The following is a 12,071-nucleotide window of genomic DNA, read 5'->3' on the forward strand; positions in this document are numbered from 1 at the left end:
ATCTGAGTGGGCATTATTCAAAATATCAGCCTTGACAGGGAGACCATAAGCACATCGCAACATCATTGTTTGATAAAAAAGAATATAAGGAATTAGGAATTAAGTTATTAAAATGATTCAGTCGGCAAAAAGGAACTTCTAATTAAGTTATCAGGGAACATAAAACAAAACATTCCACATATTTTCTCTCCTAAATGAAAAGCAGTAGGTTTGGGGTGGGAGTATGGTCAAGAAGAAATAGAAGGCACGATACACTAAGATGGAAGAAATATTAAATTATTATTTATGCTTATCAAGTTGATAGAGCAGGGAAATGTGTTGGATTATACGATTGAGGAATTAAATTAGTGAATTTAGAATGGGGATCTATTAAATAAACTAATCAAAAAAGATAACATTCTCAACCCATACTAATGTTGCAAATAACTGTGCTCGAATTGTCGGCAGCACACTGAGAGGCTCAGCAACAGGTAGGGCCTTCAAATAGATACTTCAAATACAAAACTGATTCACTGACAGTACAACCAAAAATAAAGGCATCATGTTGGAGTTCAGGTAGATTTGGATGACCTTTCTCATGGACGTTTCCGAAAAGCAGTAAGATGGAGAAGATGATGAGAAGGTGGAGAGGTGAGGTGGAGAGGTGACCTTTTGGGTTGGAACCCTCCTTCCAACTGATTGTAATGGGGGTGCATAAAGCTGGAAGAGAGGTAGGGGTGGGACAAAGTCTGGCATCTGATGGGAGGATTGAGGTAATTGCCAGATCTTGACAATCAACGGCAGTGTCGGACTGGGTCTAAAAATATTGGTTGCCAGGAGACAAAGGGGGCCCACTTCATCAGGGGACACGATATAGGGGGCCCACTTCATCAGCGGCCCACTTGCCATCGGGCAAGCTAACACCCTGGCCAGTCCGCCACTGATCAATGGCCCAAATGGCCTACTTCTGCTCCTACGACATATGAACTGTTGCATGGCTGAGAGGCTCGATTAGAGTTTTTGTACACTGCATTTTGTGGGAGTAATACATAATGGAGCAAATCATCATAATGATCAGGAGTGAGCTTCTGCAGGTATTATGTTTTTGTGCTTTCTGGCTAGTCAGCAGGACTCCATGTGAAGGTCGTAAGGTCATGTGATAGGAACAGAATTAGGCCATTCGGCCCATCAAGTCTACTCCGCCATTCAATTATGGCTGATCTATCTCTCCTAACCCCATTCTCCTGCCTTCTCCTGATAACCCCTGACACTCGTACTAATCAAGAATCTATCTGTCTCTGCTTTAAATGGGAGTGAGGGTCCCATTATACCGTGTGTCAGTTATGCTGGTCTAGTTCTGCCTGGTTGTGCACTGTGAGAGTGTTCATTGCCCTCTTATGTGCTTCTGAGACCCCAACTACCTTCTGTGGACAAATCAATCGAACTGTACCATAAAGCTGTCTCCACATCACCGGTCCAAATTCACTGGAAGAATGAGTGAACCAATGTCAGTATTCTCTCTCAGGCCACCACTCTCAGCACTGAAGTGCCAAATCCTACTCTTTACCACGTTAGACAGGCCACAGGCATAGATGTCTGACACCAGACTTCAAGACCGACACTATATTATACCGAGCACAGTCACGGGAGGATGCCACAAATCCATCTTAGAAAATATAAATATCTGGATGTAGTTTAGTTTAGGTTAGTTTAGAGATACAGCATGGAAGCAGGCCCTTCGGCCCACTAAGACAGTGCCGACCAGCCTTAGATACGAATGTCAAACTCTCACGCATTATCACTACCCGACACGCACTCGGGACAATTTTATCTTTATTCCAAGACAATTAACCTACAAAACCTGTACGTGCAGTGTAATGTGGATAAATGTGAGGTTATCCACTTTGGTGGCAAAAACAGGAAAGTAGAATATTATCTGAATGGTGGCCGATTAGGAAAAGGGGAGATGCAACGAGACCTGGGTGTCATGGTACACCAGTCATTGAAAGTAGGCAGGTACACAAAAAAGCTGGAAAGACTCAGCGGGTGCAGCAGCATCTATGGAGCGAAGGAAAAAGGCAACGTTTCGGGCCGAAACCCTTCTTCAGACTGATCGGGGATGGGGGGCGGGGAGAAGAAAGGAAAAAGGAGGAGGAGCCCAAAGGCTGGTGGATGGGAGGAGACAGCAGGAGGGCTGAGGAAGGGGAGGAGACAGCAAGGACTAACAAAATTGGGAGAATTCAATGTTCATGCCCCAAGGATGCAGACTGCCCAAGCGGAATATCAGGTGCTGTTCCTCCAATTTCCGGTGTTGCTCACTCTGGCCCATGGACAGAGAGGTCGGAGTAGGAGTGGGAGGGGGAGTTGAAGTGCTGAGCCACCGGGAGGTCGGGTCGGTTATTGCGGACCGAGCGGAGGTGTTCGGCGAAACGATCGCCCAACCTCCGCTTGGTCTCACCGATATAGATCTGCTGACATCTAGAGCAATGGATGCAATAGATGAGGTTGGAGGAGATGAAGGTAAACCTCTGTCGCACCTGGAACGACTGCTTGGATCCTTGAATGGAGTCGAGGGGGGAGGTAAAGGGACAAGTGTTGCATTTCTTGCGGTTGCAAGGGAAAGTGCCCGGGGAGGGGGTGGTATGGGAGGGAAGGGAAGAATTGACAAGGGATTTATGGAGGGAGCGGTCTTTGCGGAAGGCAGACATGGGGGGAGATGGAAAGATGTGGCGAGTGGTGGGGTCACGATGGAGATGGCGAAACTGACGGAGGATTACTTTTTGTATGTGACGGCTGGTGGGGTGAAAGGTGAGGACTAGGGGGACTCTGCCTTGTTGCGAGTGGGGGGATGGGGAGAGAGAGCAGTGTTGCGGGGTATGGAAGAGACCCTGATTAGGAAAAGGGGAGATGCAACGAGACCTGGGTGTCATGGTACACCAGTCATTGAAAGTAGGCATGCAGGTGCAGCAGGCAGTGAAGAAAGCGAATGGTATGTTAGCATTCATAGCAAAATGATTTGAGTATAGGAGCAGGGAGGTTCTACTGCAGTTGTGCAGGGTCTTGGTGAGACCACACCTGGAGTATTGCGTACAGTTTTGGTCTCCTAATCTGAGGAAAGGCATTCTTGCCATAGAGGGAGTACAGAGAAGGTTCACCCGACTGATTCCTGGGATGTCAGGACTCTAGTTCCCTCTCTCCTGACTCTCGGTCTGAAGAAGGGTCTCGGCCCGAAACGCCACCTTGAAATGATATTCCATAAACATCACTGATCAGCTTTGAGAATCCCCTTTCAGAATAAATTCAAGATAAATTATTGATTTGGTCAAATTAAAAAAAGGAAAGTATCAAGTTATAACCAGAATTAAAATGAAAACACTAACCCTCTTAATTAAAATTTCTCTCAAAAGTCAATCATTGAATTGCCCTTGGATATTTTTTATCCCTATTATTTTAGATATGGATGTAAAATATCCTGGAGCAAAATAATCCACAGGGGCTCATATTCCACCGCTTTCACGGAGTTGTTTAAAGGACAATTCTTTACTGCTTAATGTGAATAAAAAAGGACTGTAATTCTTTTGCTATTCAAAACATATGCAAAATTGTAGCAATTCAGAGTAACCGCACTGGAGGATTTCTGTCATTTACATTCAGAAGATAGTTCTGATGAATTAGGCATCAATCCTTGAGGGCCTGAACCTATGAGCGTGGTTGCAAGCAGCAGCCCGCTAACATCGTCTACCTGAATAATTCAGTTGCGTGGAACTGGGGGCCCAGGTTGGTTCTGGACTGGTTACACTCAGCTCAGAGTAACAGCTGCTTTCAGCGGTTGTTCTCACTTAGAGGTTAGCGTGACAGCCTTGAAAAGATCTCCGTAGCTTTCAAGGCACCAATTCCACTTTCAGGCAGATGGATCTGAGACGTGATGAGCACCAGACGGCCAAGAAAATGAAATCCCAGGCTAATTCAGTGCCCTGTTTAACAGGGCCTGGTGGTAAATCATGAATAAGTCAAGAATTTGTAAAGGAGATCTCGATTAAAATTCCTGTCAGCGCACGTTACTCTACATGTTCTGGCTATATCTGTCTTCTTGTGCTGAGAGCACCAGCTTACTCTGCTGAATATTTTACTACTTATATTTTCTCTCTGCAGCCAGTAAATGAGATTTAAGGAGAGAGTTCCTGTTCTTGGAAATGATCCACTTTACTTGTCTGCAAGAAGGATGGAATACTGAGAGGCGAGTGGCTGCCTCTCAACATTCACGCTGATATTGGCATTCGTGTCGAAGGCCTTTCCGGGAGAACGGCGAACAAATGGGCTCATGGCTTATGGAAAAGGCCCGGATAGAGTGGACGCGGAGAGGATGTTTCCACCAGTGGGAGTCATAGCCTCGGAATAGACTAGACAATAGACAATAGGTGCAGGAGTAGGCCATTCGGCCCTTCGAGCCAGCACCAGAATAAAAGGACGTTCCTTTAAGAAGGAGATGAGGAGGAATTTCTTTAGGAATTCTGGTGAATTCATTGCCACAGAAGGCTGTGGAGGCAGTCAATGGGTATTTTTTAAGGCAGAGATGGATAGATTCTTGGATGTCAGGGGTTATGGGGAGAAGGCAGGAGAATGGGGTTAGGAGGGAGAGACAGATCAGCCATAATTGAATGGCAGAGCTGACTTGATGGGCCGAATGGCCTAATTCTGCTCCTATCACTTATGAACGTGGAAAAATAAAGAATCCAGTGCTGTCCACGGTAGCTTGTTAACTGGTTACTGCATGATGATTCAATGGCCATTGGGGTTGTGGTATTGCTGTTGTATGTCCAAGACCACTTGTGACTCTGAGGTAGCCCCTACACCAAGAAAGGGCCGAATGGCCTACTACTGCACCTATTGTCTATTGTCTATATAAACTACACGCATTGCACCAGTGTGGAGTAAATGTAGGGGAAAAGGTAAGTCAGGGCCAGGGTCTTTTAGCAGTGAGTGGTTTTAGTGTTAGAGATACAGCATGGAAACAAGCCCCTTGGCCCACCGTGTCCATGCCGATCATTGATCACCTGCACGCCAGTTGCATGTTATCTCACTTTTGCATCCTACACAACCAGGGGCAATTTACAGAAGCCAATTCATCTACAAAGCTTCACGTCTTTGAGGAAACCAGAGCACCTGGAGCAAACCCACATGGTCACAGAGAGAATGTACAAACTCAACTCAGACAGCTCCCACGGCCAGGATTGAACCCGCGTCTCTGGCGCTGTGATGCAGCAGTTCTACCGCTGCACCACCGTGCCAATCCAATTTTAAGATCAACTCCCATGTTAATCTGCAAACCCCTTGCTTGTCAAGACTCTATCTATTTATGCCTTAAAAATAGACGCGGTTTTCACTGCGTTTTGAAGAAGAGTGTTTCAAAGGCCAACGATTCACTAAAACATAATCCATGGCCCCACATCTGTAGCATAGCAATACTTCTCTTATAAAATGATCCATTTATACTGAATCCCACATCACTAGGTTCAGGAACGGCTTCTTTCCCACAATTGTCAGGTTCTTGAAGCAACCCACACAACCCTAATGTGTAGGAACGAACTGCAGAAGCTGGATTTAAACCGAAGCCAGACACAAAATGCTGGAGACCCTTCTTCAGACCCCGAAACATCGCCTATTCCTTTTCTCCAGAGATGCTGCCCGACCCGCTGAGTTACCCCCGCTTTTTGTGTCTTTCTTCGGTTTAAACCAGCATCTGCAGTTTCTTCCTACACATCTCTGGAAGATGTGGACAGGTGACATCTCGGGTCAGGACTGAGGCAGGGTCCCGACCTGAAACGTCACTTGCGCACGCACCTCCAGAGATGCTGCCTGACCCACTAGCAAAGTCACTCCAGCGCAGTGTGTTTAACTGCACTGTTCTATGTGCTGCCCCAGCTCCATGCAGTGGAGGTTTCCCAGGCTGGGGTTGATCATCGCACATTATTACCTGGCATATCAGACGGGCTTCCTGCTTTTCATTTTTTTCTGATTTACTTTGATGTTCTTCGACGGCATGCGACAGACAGTGCCATTAGTTTCAATTATTCAGCTTAGCCTGCGGGATATATGGCTCAGCTCATCCGATGTGACTTTCGGCAGCCAGAGTGGCTACAGACGTCACAGTAAAACAGGATTTTCAATCTCCCCAGTGACGTGTGTGCAGTTGTGTGTGAAAGTCGCAACTTCCATTTTGGACACCGTGCAGTGTAATGCCCCTGTCCCACTTAGGAAACCTGAACGGAAACCTGAACGGAAACCTCTGGAGACTTTGCGCCCCACCCAAGGTTGCCGTGCGGTTCCCGATGGTTGCAGGTGGTTGCCGGAGATTGCAGGTAGTGGAAGCAGGTAGGGAGACTGACAAAAACCTCCGGGACCCCCCCCAAAAACATCACAGTAGATGGACACAAAATGCTGGAGTAACTCAGTGGGTCGGACAACATCTCTGGAGAGATGGAATAGGTGAATATTTGGGTCGAGACAACTTTTTCAGATAGATTTTTTTCCAGATGGATAAATAAGGACAGGATGTGATAATAAATGACACCAAGTTTTGCAGCAACTCAGAGGATCAAGTAGCATGTGTAGGATGGAACTGCAGATGCTGGCCTACATCGAAGATAGACACAAAACACTGGAGTAACTCAACGGGTGAGGCAGCATCTCTAGAGATGAAGGGTGGATGACGTTTCGGGTCGAGACCCTTCTCCAGACTGAGAGTAAGGTGTAGAGGGAAACTAGAGGTATGCAAAGGTACAGCACAAATTGGAGCCAGCACAACGAGCCCACAATGGACCATTGATCATTAATCAAACAGCATCTGTGAGGAACAGGGATAGGTGACATTTCACGTCGGGACCCTTCTTCAGTTGAACTATCCATGTTCTCAAAAGATGCTGCCTGACCCGCCTAGTTGGGACGACAGATGGCGCAATGGGCTAAGTGTTCGGCTGGCGACCGGAAGGTAGCCGGTTCGAATCCCGCTTGGAGTGCATACTGTCGTTGTGTCCTTGGGGCAAGACACTTCACCCGCCTTTGCCTGTGTGTAAATGTAATGTAATTATGTGAAGCACTTTGGGGTCAATGCAAGTTGACTAAAAATGTGCTATATAAATAAGATTATTATTATTATAGTTACTTTTTTTTTGCAGTTCACTGTTTCTACATGATAAGCTAAATCTTGAGACCCCCATTCTACCCACACTTCTCCTTCTGGCTTTACATTTCACTCCTTTTCCATCCTCCCCATCTCTAGCCTTTGTTACTTACTCCTCTAATCTGCCAACCAACCCCCCTCACCTGTATCCACCTATCGCTTATCAGACTTAACCTGCACACAACAGTTTTTTATGTACCTCGATACACATCTTGGAGAATTTTTTTAAATCACTAAGTGCTTGGAGAACTCAGCGGGTCAAACAGCATTTCTGGAGAACATAAATTCAGAAGTGATAGGAGCAGAATTAGGCCATTCGGCCCATCAAGGTTACTCCGCCATTCAATCATGGCAGATCTATCTCTCCCTCCTAACCCCATTCTCCTGCCTTCTCCCCGTAACCGCTGACACCCGGAGAGGTGACGTTCCTTCCAGTGGCACAACAGATATGTAAGCATAGTGTTACATATAATGATCATCGAAAACATTCAATAGAAATCAAATGATAATAGTGCAAAGACAAAGCAATGTTCTCAAGTCAATGTAGTTCGGATCTTATTTGGAGATGGAACCATAGAAACATAGAAATATAGAGAAATAAGTGCAAGAGTAGGCCATTCGGCCCTTCGAGCCAGCACCGCCATTTATATGATCATGGCCGAGCATCTACATTGTTCTGCTTTTTCCCCAAATCCCTTGATTCCGTTTGCCCTAAGAGCTAAATCTAACTCTCTCTTGAATACATTCAGTGAATTGGCCTCCACTGCCTTCTGTATCAGAGATTGTAGTGTTTACTAGCCTGATGGTTGTAGGGAAGAAGCTGCTCCTGAACCTGGACGTTAGAATTTCAGGCTGCAGCACGGTGGCGCAGCGGTAGAATTGTTGCCTTACAATGCCAGAGACTCGAGTTCAATCCCAACTGCGGGGGCTGTCTGCACAGAGTTTGTATGTTCTCCCTGTGACCTGCATGGGTTTTCTCCAAGATCTGTTCTATCCATGTACCTGTCTAACTGTTTCTTAAACATTGGGATAGTCCCATCCTCAACTACCTCCTCTGGCAGCTTGTTTCATACACCCACTGTCCGTTGTGTGAAAATGTTACCCCTCAGATTCCTATTAAAGGTTTTCCCCTCACCTTAAACCCATGTCCTCTGATCCTCGATTCACCTACTCTGGGCAAGAAACTCTGTGCATCTACCTGATCTATTCCTCTCATGATTTTATCTACCTCTATAAGATCAGCCCTCAAACTCTTGCGCTCCAAGGAATAGAGACCCAGCCTACTCAATTTCTCCCTATAGCTCAGACCCTCTAGTCCTGGCAACATCCTGGTAAATCTTCCCTGTACCCTTTCCAGCTTGACAACATCTTTCCTATAACACGGCGCCCAAAACTGAACACAATACTCTAAATGCGGCCTCACCAACATCTTATACATCTGGAACATGACCTCCCGACTTCTATCATCAATACTCTGACTGATAGTGTTAATGTGCACGGATTGCTGGCAGGTGTGGGTCGAAGGGCCTCTTTCTGCGCTGTATCTCTAAACACTGCTAAACAAGTGTATTTATAAGTGTTGAGCTGAAAGTTAGCTTCTGTGAAACACTCGCAGTGGGCCCGAATCGCAAGTTTGCATCGAAAAACATCAAATCGTACCAACTCAGCATTCAAAAACACTGTGCAATGTGAGTGATATTTTGTGTATTAAACCAATTGCATACATTAAGTTGGAATAGCTTCTCAGCAGCCTCAGGATAATGTTAATTAATGCTGCTTTACTTTGTATTGTATGAAATGACCTTCCACTGAGCACTGAGAATTATCATTTGCCTGTGCAAACAACATTTGGGCTTATTAGGATGCCCCAAAGCGAAGTAAAAGACTTTGTTTTTCTTTCTTTGAAATGGCATCCTCAGTAAAGAAAATGCATAAAGATTAACTTCACATATTCTCCTCCGTGCTGTTTTTTTTAATGTGTGCATTTCTTCCCCGATTAGATACTCATCATTATGGTAATGAACACAAAGCTTTCCCAGAGAAATGGTTAAATATCTTCAGACCAAGGTCTGTGTCTAAAAGGCAAACTGTTAAACTTGCATCTCAAGTTCTCTAAAGACTGTCTTTGTGACTTGTGATTGCTTTCCGACACCAGTCTCCCGAGCTTAAGTTAAATGTTACTTCTGTGCATTCAGCAATAAGTTGATTGTGATTTTTAAAAAATCTTAATATTCATCTATTATTTTCCGTCTATTGAGCTGAAGCTTGGAGCTTCCATCTGAAGAGAATGTGAGGCTAGTTTATACAATCTGCTCCATGGACATCATTGTTACAGAGTCAACATAGAGAACTTAGGTTGGGCAGCAGTAGAGTTGCAGACCCAGATGCGATCCTGACTACGGTTGCTGTCTGTACAGAGTTTGTACGTACGTTCTCCCCGGGACCTGCGTGGGTTTTCTCCGGGAACTCCGTTTTCCTCCCGCACTTCAAAGTCGTCCAGGTTTGTCGGTTAATTGGCTTCGGTAAAGATTGGAAAGCACCCCTGATGTGTAGGATAGTACTAGTGTATGGGGATCGCTGGTCGGCGTGGACTAGGTGGGCCGAAGGGCCTGTTTCTGCACTGTATCTCGAAACTAAACAGCATTAATAGTAGCGTGCACTGTAGTATTGAATACTATACCAAGACAGCAGAAACAAACAAGATAAGTCCTGGAAATAGCTCGTCCAACTTGCTACCAGGAATAATTCCTTGTCGGCTGGTGTTAGATCATGAAATGGCTTATGATTCAGGCTGCACTGACCAGCTGCCATTACTGGCTGCACAGAAGCGGCAGACAAACTGGGCAAATAATGGGATGTTTCAAGGGTGCAAGAAAAAAAATCAATGTTAAATGGTTCAGTTAGACAGTTACATGGATAGGGCACATTTGGAGGGATATGGGCCCAGCGCAGGTAGGTGGGACTAGTGTAGCTGGGACACGTTGGCCGGTGTGGACATGTTGGGCCGAAGGTCCTGTCTCCACACTGTATCACTCTGTGACTCCACAACTCTATAAACTGTTATTGCAGCCCGCACAAAATGGCCCTAAAGTCCTAAATCATCCTTTACAGGACAAAATGCGACTTGTTACAATAAATATTGATCAATGAGACATTAACAAAAAATGAGAACGGTTCCAAGATTTAGTGAAGAGAAGGTTATAGGTTTGCTTGGGATATTCTTTCATTGCAATGGTTATTCCTTCTCTCCTTATTATTAGTTTCTATGTGCACTATTAGCCTTAATAACTTCCTGCATCAGGCATAATGACAGTTTTTTGCAACACAGCCTTATAACTTAAGTGGCTAATTCATCAACAAATTAATTTTTTTACGTCCCTTGTGCTGTATATTTTTGTAATTCTATTATGAAAACATATAAATACACTCCATAAAACATGCTAATGCATTACGGTAAGAGCCAGGAAAGAAAACCTCTTTAATTTTTATTAGGTAATATGAAAGCAAATTTCTTTATTCTCATGATTTTATTGAATAATAAAGAACATGGAACTGTACAGCACAGGACCAGACCCTACGGCCCACAAAGTCTATGCTGAACAGGCTACTAAGTTCAACTAAACTCCCCTGTCTGCATGTGATTTTGAATATTCAAGTGCTTAATAGAAACATAGACATAGAAACATAGAAAATAGGTGCAGGAGTAGGCCATTCGGCCCTTCGAGCCTGCACCGCCATTCGATATGATCATGGCTGATCATCCAACTCAGTATCCCATCCCTGCCTTCTCTCCATACCCCCTGATCCCCTTTAGCCACATCTAACTCCCTCCTAAATATAGCCAATGAACTGGCCTCAACTACCGTCTGTGGCAGAGAATTCCACAGATTCACCACTCCCTGTGTAAAAAATGATTTTCTCATCTCGGTCCTAAAAGATTTCCCCCTTATCCTTAAACTGTGACCCCTAGTTCTGGACTTCCCCAACATCGGGAATAATCTTCCTGCATCTAGCCTGTCCAACCCCTTAAGAATTTTGTAAGTTTCTATAAGATCCCCCCCTCATTAAATATATTAATGATTTAATATATTTAATATTACAAATATTAAAACAATGCTTTCCCTGTGGCTTACCAAGTAATATCTCGATTCCCACGCCACTTGCTCTTTTTGTTTTTCAATTTCGTCCATTGACATTTTAATTGTGAAAGAGAGCTTATTGAATATGTTTTATTCATCTCTGCTCTTTGCCTAACCATGTGTTTATCAACCCCTTCACCTGTGTTCATTTATAACCTGCCACGCTTGGTCCTCTCCTCTCCTCTCCAGCTTTTCCTCCACCCTACCCCCCTCTCCACAATGTGTGAAGAAGGGTCCCGACCTGAAACATCACCTATCCATGTTCTCCAGAGATGTTGCCTGACCCGTTGAGTTACTCCAGCGCTCTGTGTCTTTTGTTTTGGAAATTAGCATCTGCAGTAGTTATATTAACAAGCTTCCATTGTAGCCCCATGTTTCTTCCCAGCTGTTACCAGGTAACTAAATCATCCTACCACATCCAGAGAGCTGTGCTGAACTACTATCTACCTCTTTGATGACCCTCGGACTATCCTTGATCGGACGTTGCTGGCTTTACCTTGCACTGAACGTTATTCCCTTATCATGTATCTGCACACTGTAAATGGATTGATTGTAATCATATATTGTCTTTCTGCTGCCTGGTTAGCATGCAACAGAAGCTTTTCCCTGTACCTCGGTACACGTGACAGTAAACTGAACTAAACTAAACATGTTATTAAATAAGTAGACAATAATGCTGGAGAAACTCAGCGTTTGTTTAAAAAAGAACCGCAGATGCTGGAAAATCGAAGGTAGACAAAAATGCTGGAGAAACTCAGCTGGTGAGGCAGCAT

This window comes from Leucoraja erinacea, chromosome 16 (genome assembly GCF_028641065.1).
Source record: "Leucoraja erinacea ecotype New England chromosome 16, Leri_hhj_1, whole genome shotgun sequence".
NCBI classification, from domain to species: Eukaryota; Metazoa; Chordata; class Chondrichthyes; order Rajiformes; family Rajidae; genus Leucoraja; species Leucoraja erinaceus.